General features: G+C 33.1%; 1 long non-coding RNA gene across 1 annotated transcript; it reads left to right on the top strand.

Moving 5' to 3' along the window:
• Positions 1-631: 631 nt before the first annotated feature.
• Positions 632-3499, top strand: LOC136274213 (uncharacterized). The gene is made up of 2 exons (XR_010712530.1): positions 632-932; positions 3197-3499. It is a non-coding gene; the product is annotated as an uncharacterized lncRNA (long non-coding RNA).
• Positions 3500-7665: the final 4166 nt, after the last annotated feature.

A 7665-nucleotide genomic window follows, 5' to 3' on the forward strand; every position in this document is an offset into this window, starting at 1 on the left:
GTTGGTAACATTTTATAGTTTTGCTGGCATGAAAAGTTTGGCAAAATGTTCTTTAGTTTTTAAGCTATTTGCCGGTAAAGTATAAGGTTTTGGGGGGTCTGAAATTTTGTTGCTTTTTGTATAATAACCTTTAAACTAAAAATATTTTGTTAATACATATAGAACAAAAGTTGTTTAGAATAACGAGAGCTTTCATTTAAAATTAAGAAAATAGGGCTGGCCCCTATAATTAGGGGTCAGCAGCTCATACACGTATTTTTCTGATAGAAAAAATCGTTATCATTTAATAAAAAAATTAATTCAGTTATTGTTAATATATTAAATAATGTCATTTGGTATCAAATTAAACAAGTTCTGTGCTATATTTTTTTCAAATTTCATAAAACAAATATGTGAGAATCGTACATGAACGAGTTAATATGTCTACATAGACCCACAAGCGAGCAAATGCCACTTTAAGGCCCAGGCATTTACTGCATTACGTTGTGTTGCGTCTTAAATAAATTGTTGTGATTCAATTTCATTGTTTTTCATTTATATCATTTATGAATTCAATGAACACACATTATTTAAACGTTCTATGTGCAACTTTTTGTCGGGGCGCCCCTGTTTGTAACCCCCGCGCGCGCGCGCGCGGAATGTAAACAGTAACGAACGGCATTGTAGAAAAGAGAGAGCCGTAATGCAGAAGAGAAGTTGTGTATTCTTTCGGTGTACACATGCATTTTCAATTGACTGTGAAACATATGAACATGCACAGGGAACAATACTACATATTTGTTTAAGGAGGATATTTTTCTCGTGTGAATCGTTTACGAGGAAATTCTGACAGCCACACTTCTGTCGACGATCAGCCGTTGATAAGCTACGAGTAATAAAGGACAAAAGATGGACATTTAAGTGTGTGATTTATGTGGATGTTACTGAAGAAGGTGAGGCTTTTACTCCTTTTAAAGTTTCTTGTTAACTGGTTAAAATTTAGTATGTATAGATGTACATGTAAGTACGTGCACACTGTTAGATGTTTTTGTTATGGTGTAGGTGTTTGTTTACTAACGTGTAATTTTTACATGTTTCATGGATGTTTAGACTCGCTCGAGGTTCATGGGGGACTTGAAAGGGTAACTGAATTTATCTATTTAAAAAAATAACAGATTGTGAATTTTCAACTCAAAATTCAAAGCAGGGTCTAATTAGAAACATATCATATATTCTTGTGCAGAAGACTCCAAATGTAGTCATGAATACCCTGTAGACATAACTTCAAGTAAATAAAATTGTATACTTCAGACTTCAGAGTTAAAACATGACTTAATATCTTTATGATGCCGATCATTGTATCATTAGAGAGGTTTAGCAGACCAACGGGTACCCGGTATATGTACTTCTACATGTAGGTTACAAGTTTAGAACTATGTGTACCATTCTACCAGTTCACATAATTTTTCTTGTTTAGCAGTTATGATGTGTACTTAAATTGTCTCTGTTAATGTTTTAAATGTAATTTTTTATTCCCTTTTCTGAATCTGACTACTGGCAGTACTGGCGTGCGAGCAGTTCTCGCCGAGGACCATTTCTCGCTGGTGCACTGTTACATCATATTTTCGTATATAATTTTATGTGTTGATAAAATGACCTAACAATGCACTGGTGAGAAATGGTACTCGGCGAGAACTGATCGCACGCCAATATTGATTAATTACAGACAAAAACTGAAGGTTGCGAGTGTTATTTTTTATTGAACAACATTGTTTAAAATAATTCTTTATATATGTGACAATCAGACCGGTTTGAATACCAGTGCCAGATAGCTCAGTTGGTAGAACACCTGACTAGAGATTCAGGGGCCCAGGTTCAAATCCCGGTTTGGTCCTTCATTATTTCTCCCATCCTGTTACAATATTGGTGTTGTGACCAACCCCTGGAACTAACAGGTTAACTCGATCCTGCAAGGGATGATCTTCGAGGGTGAATTTAAGATCATTTAAGGGGGAGGAATGTGACGGTCAGACTGGTTTGAATACCGGTGCCAGATACATGTAGCTCAGTTGGTAGAGCACTTGACTAGAGATTCAGAGGGCCAGGTTCGAATCCCAGTTTGTTCCGTCGTTATTTCTCCCATCTTTTACATATGCATGTATATCAGATATATGACAGATGATTAAGGTCATCACGTGTTTTGCAAGATGCAATAAGTGTTAAAAACCTTTACTTTAATTACAACACAATACATTTATGTGAATATTTATGTTTTTTGTTATTATTTGGTGTGGTTTGCTTGACAGTGTCGCATAAACAATTTACCCGCTCCTAAAACACAAACTTTCTTTTTGTGGATTCAGCTTACCGCTGATTGGCTGCTGTTGCAGCAGACAAATAAGATATGCACGCACAAAACACAATGAACTTATCAGAGAATGAGTTGAGTTTATTTCAACTGTTGGAATTTGGGTATTTTTTTAAAAAATGTTTACTTGTGACAAAACATATATGTGGTACATACAGCTGTAGCTTTATGAAGAAAATTTTGGTTAGACCATATATACCTATCATGCAAGTAAATGATATTTACAAAAAAAACTTGCAATTTATGGCGCATGAAATATACGTTAGTTTTATAAAGATTGACATACATGTAATGTACCACATTCTGTAAAAAATAATCTATTAAAAATTCTTCATTAAGTTTACTCATACATGTTTTATGCTTATTACACATAGTATTGTTTTTAAAACATGTAATTTATAAGAAAATAAACAAAAACCCTCGCTAAATTTATTTGCAAAAAAAAAACACAGTAGAATTGATAAAAAATGGTATACCAGAAGCTAATACCAGTACATGTACTTTGACGCTGTTCGGTGGGTAATATTCGTTTGTAATTTACGAATTGAAATATTGACTGTTGCACTACAAGTACGGTAATAAACTCTCTCTCTCTCAAACTCTCTCTCTCTCTCAATTTGATAAGTGTTTATACCTATGAAAATTTTTTAATATTATATTATGACTTGATATGCAAATTTTTGATCTTGTACTGCCTAAATGTTATGTCATGTATTGGGATATGTCATACTTATTACACTGCATGGTCAGTGTATTTTTTACAGAAATACTATGCATATGTCAATGTAAACACAGCTATTACTAGTACATGTATGTAAACACAGCTAATTATTTTTTTTTTTATTTCAGCTCAAAACAGACTCTTGTTACCACATGGCTTTTACCGGTACCTGTTGATTCTTGTGGGTCAGCTCTTGAGATTAACCTGTCACCTCTATCCACATGCAATTTCCTTGTGTTCTACAGACTTTTTACCGGTAATTCAAATTAAATCGGATAATGCATGAACAATATTGGAACTTTATGAAAGCATCATCCCATGTTGTGGTTTGTGTTTGATAAGAAATTATGAAAAACAAAATTAAGGCTATATATTTAAAGAAATTCATAATTATTGTGAAAATTTGTTTTTCAATAAAAGTATGCAATTATGTTTCCTTTATTTTTTATTTTATAAAGGTATTTAGATGTGTTTACATAATTGAACCCCCCCCCACCCCCCATCCAATTGTCTGCATTAAGATTACATGTAGGATATGTAAATGTACATTTGACTTTGAAATATCATCTGCTATGATAATTACTTTTGAAATGAACAAGAAACAACCTATTTCTACCTTTCCAAGGTATATATGCATAAAAAAAGGAGAAAAACATGTCAAATTTTGAACATTTTTCATGGAAATCAACTCTGTCTCCAGCTACCTGGGTGTTTGAATTTTAATTTAATTTAAGGCAGATGTCTAACTTTTAGGTTGTATCTTACTGTTTTAGCATGGTTAGATGGAGACTAGAAATCAAAATAGATTAGATATTCACTAAATATGATTGTTAGCTTACTTTTTTTCATAAAAAAAAGAAATCACAAGCAGGACAGCTGTCTATTTGTTCATTAAAATGGTGTAAATAATAAAATAAACAAATAATTAGGATCAAATTTTAGAATCATTGATGATTGTTTTCAAATATGTGTGAGAAATGACTCAAGGAAATTGCCATAAGTTTCATAAAATTAGGTAAAACATTTCAAACCATGACTTTTTATGAAAATCAAAAGATTTGGGGGGGGGGGGGTATACATGTAAGGGTATTTCTAAGTGATGTGAAGCTTTTATCATGATTATGTCAAGTAGGCGTATGTTGTATTGAATAAGGTTTCTTTTTAAAGGTGGTTGAACAACAGTTGACCTCTAAAAGGTCAGGTAAAGATGTTTTACTATGGAGAACCCTGTAAATCTGTGTTTACTAAAGGAAATTGGAAATGGTGGGTTCACTTAAATTGCCATATTTTTATTAAACCTCAATGGAATTGGCAATATGTGGTATTCTTTTTCTCAGAATTGCATTATCTTTCTTATTCTAAGACAAACCGTCTTTTCATAAAAATGTTAGTGTACTAAGTTAAAGGTACAATGAAGAGTTTCGGATAAAGTACCGTCAATATTTTTGTAAAATTGAGAGTGACTGTACTGTAAGGTTTATCATTGTTGCTCATGAAATGAATTTTAATGATTATCAATAGTTAGAGGGATGTCTCTTGTTGGAATTGGTAAGCAATATTTAGGCCCCTAATTTTAAGTACATGAGAAGCAGAAATAAATTGTGAAACTTGCGGCTATGACAGATGTGTTGACTTTACAGTGAAATTGAAGGTTACAAACGGGAGGTTATATAACATGAAATGTAGGTGGATGGGATGTTATATGCCTATTTAGTATTTACTGGGTATGAGGACAATAGCAAGTTTATTGTCCCCCAAGACAGCAACTATTTAATGAGGCAAAGCCAAGGGAAATAGTTGCTGTGGAGTGTGACAATAAACTTGCTATTGTCCGAATAGTCAGTTAATTGGTATTTCATTATACAGAAGAAAACTTTATTTGTCAGCGATGCAAAATTTCTTGATGATAAACAAATTAGAGTTAAATCAAACTTTGTATTTAATGCGGCGATCTTATTAGGTCAGAGGTGTTCCGAGTTTAAGGTGATATGGGACACTTCCATGTTGTGACGTATTGTTTATAAAAAAAAAATGGTCATCTAACTCCTTAACGCAGTGGGTTAGAGGGTTTACTAGGAACCTGTAAGTCATGAGTTCGAATCCCGCTGGGGTTTTTACAATATTTACCTTTTCAAATATTTTTAAAAGCTATTTTTTGGTTAAATATTGTAAAATTTGAAAATTCTAAACTTGTGAAAATTTTTCAATTATATAGTACTTTAATCCACATTAATATAGACAGATGTCCCATACCACCTTAAAAAGGAGGGAAATCAAATTCTGCTGATGAATGGTTTTGATGACTATTCACCATGGGCAGATAGCATGGATACTATTTTAAATTAGATAAAAAGGCATGTTTATGCGGGCGCCTTCTAGTGATCAATTTGTCCGTCTGTCCATCCGAGATTGCTTGACTGGAGCATAGCTTCTCTCCCCTTGAAGCATGTTTTTAGGTAGAAGGTTAAGGTCATAGCAGAATTATATATATAAAATCCTTGTCTGGGGCATATCTTTTTTCCCTTTGGTCCAATCTGGCTAATACTCACAGAGTGTCTCTATGGTTAAACGATGTGCAGTGACCTTGCATGAAATTTCTAGGTAACAGGTGAAGATCTTATCGGATCATGCAAAAATCCTTTTTTGAGAGCATATATAATTTCTACTAACCCCTATTTGGCTCAGACTTCACATAAGCAGAGCTTTTGATTAAAGGGTGAAAGGGTGTGTAGTGACCTTGAACCTATTTTCAGTGAAAAGAAACTGTGAAGGTCATAGCAGAATTATATTTTTAAAAATCCTTGTCCGGAGTATATCTTCTCTCCCTTTGCTCCATTCAGCCTCATACTTCACCCACATGATGCCTTTGATCAAAATATATGCAATGACCTCGAATGATATTTGTAGATGAAGAGTCAAGGTCATATCAGACCACACAAAAATCCATATTTTAAGAGCATAGATATACTCTCCTTTTAGCTCCTATTTGGCTTATATTTTACCTTTACCGAGTTTATTGGTTAATGGCGTGCAGTGACCTTGAACCAAGTCTGTCAATGTGAAGGTCATAGCAGATCTTTTTAAAATTAGTTTTAGACAGTAGATTATTTTCCAAATATGCTTAATCTTTGTCAGTTTGAACAAAAATGCATGTATGTTAGGGGGAATGAAATTGAATTAAAAGTTCTATGCCAGCTGGAAAAATTTCAAGTTCAAGGTCAAGGTCAAAGCAGAATTCTCTGAAATAACATAAGCGGGGCCCTTTGAAATGTTCACTATTTCAATGTTGTCTGGTTCATAGTAATTTTACATAGAAAATATTCACAGAAGTACAGTAAAGTAAACTTTACATTGATAAGTTTCTGACAATTAATGACGCAACGAGCACACAGTACAAAAGGTCAACCTTTTGAAAAGCAGTGAAGAGGAAAAGTTGCTCAGAATTATGCTTTAAACAAAATTGATTTTTTACATAAATTTTAATTTTGCATTCTGGGTTAAGAAAAAAGATGTTAGTTCAAGGTAAAGTAAACTTGTACCTAAAATGAAGTCAAATTTGTTAAGTCGTACTTAAACACATTGGTTTTTTTTGTTAAGTCGTTCTTGAAATGGTTAAGGGTTTTTGGTTAGGTCGTACTTAAAAACATTCGGATCATGTTAAGTTGTACCAAGAATCATTCGATTTTTTTTTTATCATTTTGTACTTAGGTTTCTTTGTTTCTAGATTAAGAACTCTGCTTCTTAGACGTACTTCTAGCGTTGCTTTCGACATTAGCGGAAAACCCACTCGTTGCTTTGCAACGAGCTTTGCTCTAGTTCTTTTTATTTATTTTTTCTGACTCCTTTTCGGCTTTATAACTCAAAAAGTTTACAACCGATTTTGATCAAATTTTCAGAGGTTGTGTGCAACTATAATACCTCAAAGTTTGTGAAGTTTCTTTGAAAATGTCACTTCTGTTTTTACGTTACGTCATTTTTAAAATTTTCAAAAAGTCATTTTGTCCGCGGCGTTTCTCAAAAACGCTTTAAGATAGAGGCTTGAAATTTTCAATGGTTATGATTTAATCGATTTACCTCTGTAATAAGGCTGGAAATAAAAATCTGTCACTTCCGGTCGAAACCGGAAGGGAATCAAATTTTTCGAAAAAATGAATTTTCTGATCAAATCAAAAATGAATATGTGTTTTATAGAGCTTATTAAGCTGAATCTAACACTGAAATCCGTTTTAAAATCTGATGATGCATTACAGAGATATACGAGTTCAAAAAATGATTTTTCCGGAAATTTTGATTCCACGTTTTTGGTTAAGAAATTAGTATCAAGTTCTTGGTTAAATTAACTTGTACCAAAAAATTAATTGTTAAGTCGTACTTAAACACATTCGGATTTTTTTTGTTAAGTCGTTCTTGAAATCGGAAAGGTTTTTGTTAAGTCGTACGTAAAATTATTCGATTTTTGTTAAGTCGTACCAGGAATAATTCCATATTTTCATCTTTTTTTTAAGGTACTCTTGTTATTGGTTTAAGAGCTCTGCTTTTACAGGAACTTCCAGCCTTACTTCCGACATTAACGGAAGACCCACTCGTTGCTTTGCAA

This window comes from Magallana gigas, chromosome 1 (genome assembly GCF_963853765.1).
Source record: "Magallana gigas chromosome 1, xbMagGiga1.1, whole genome shotgun sequence".
In the NCBI taxonomy this organism is placed as follows: Eukaryota; Metazoa; Mollusca; class Bivalvia; order Ostreida; family Ostreidae; genus Magallana; species Magallana gigas.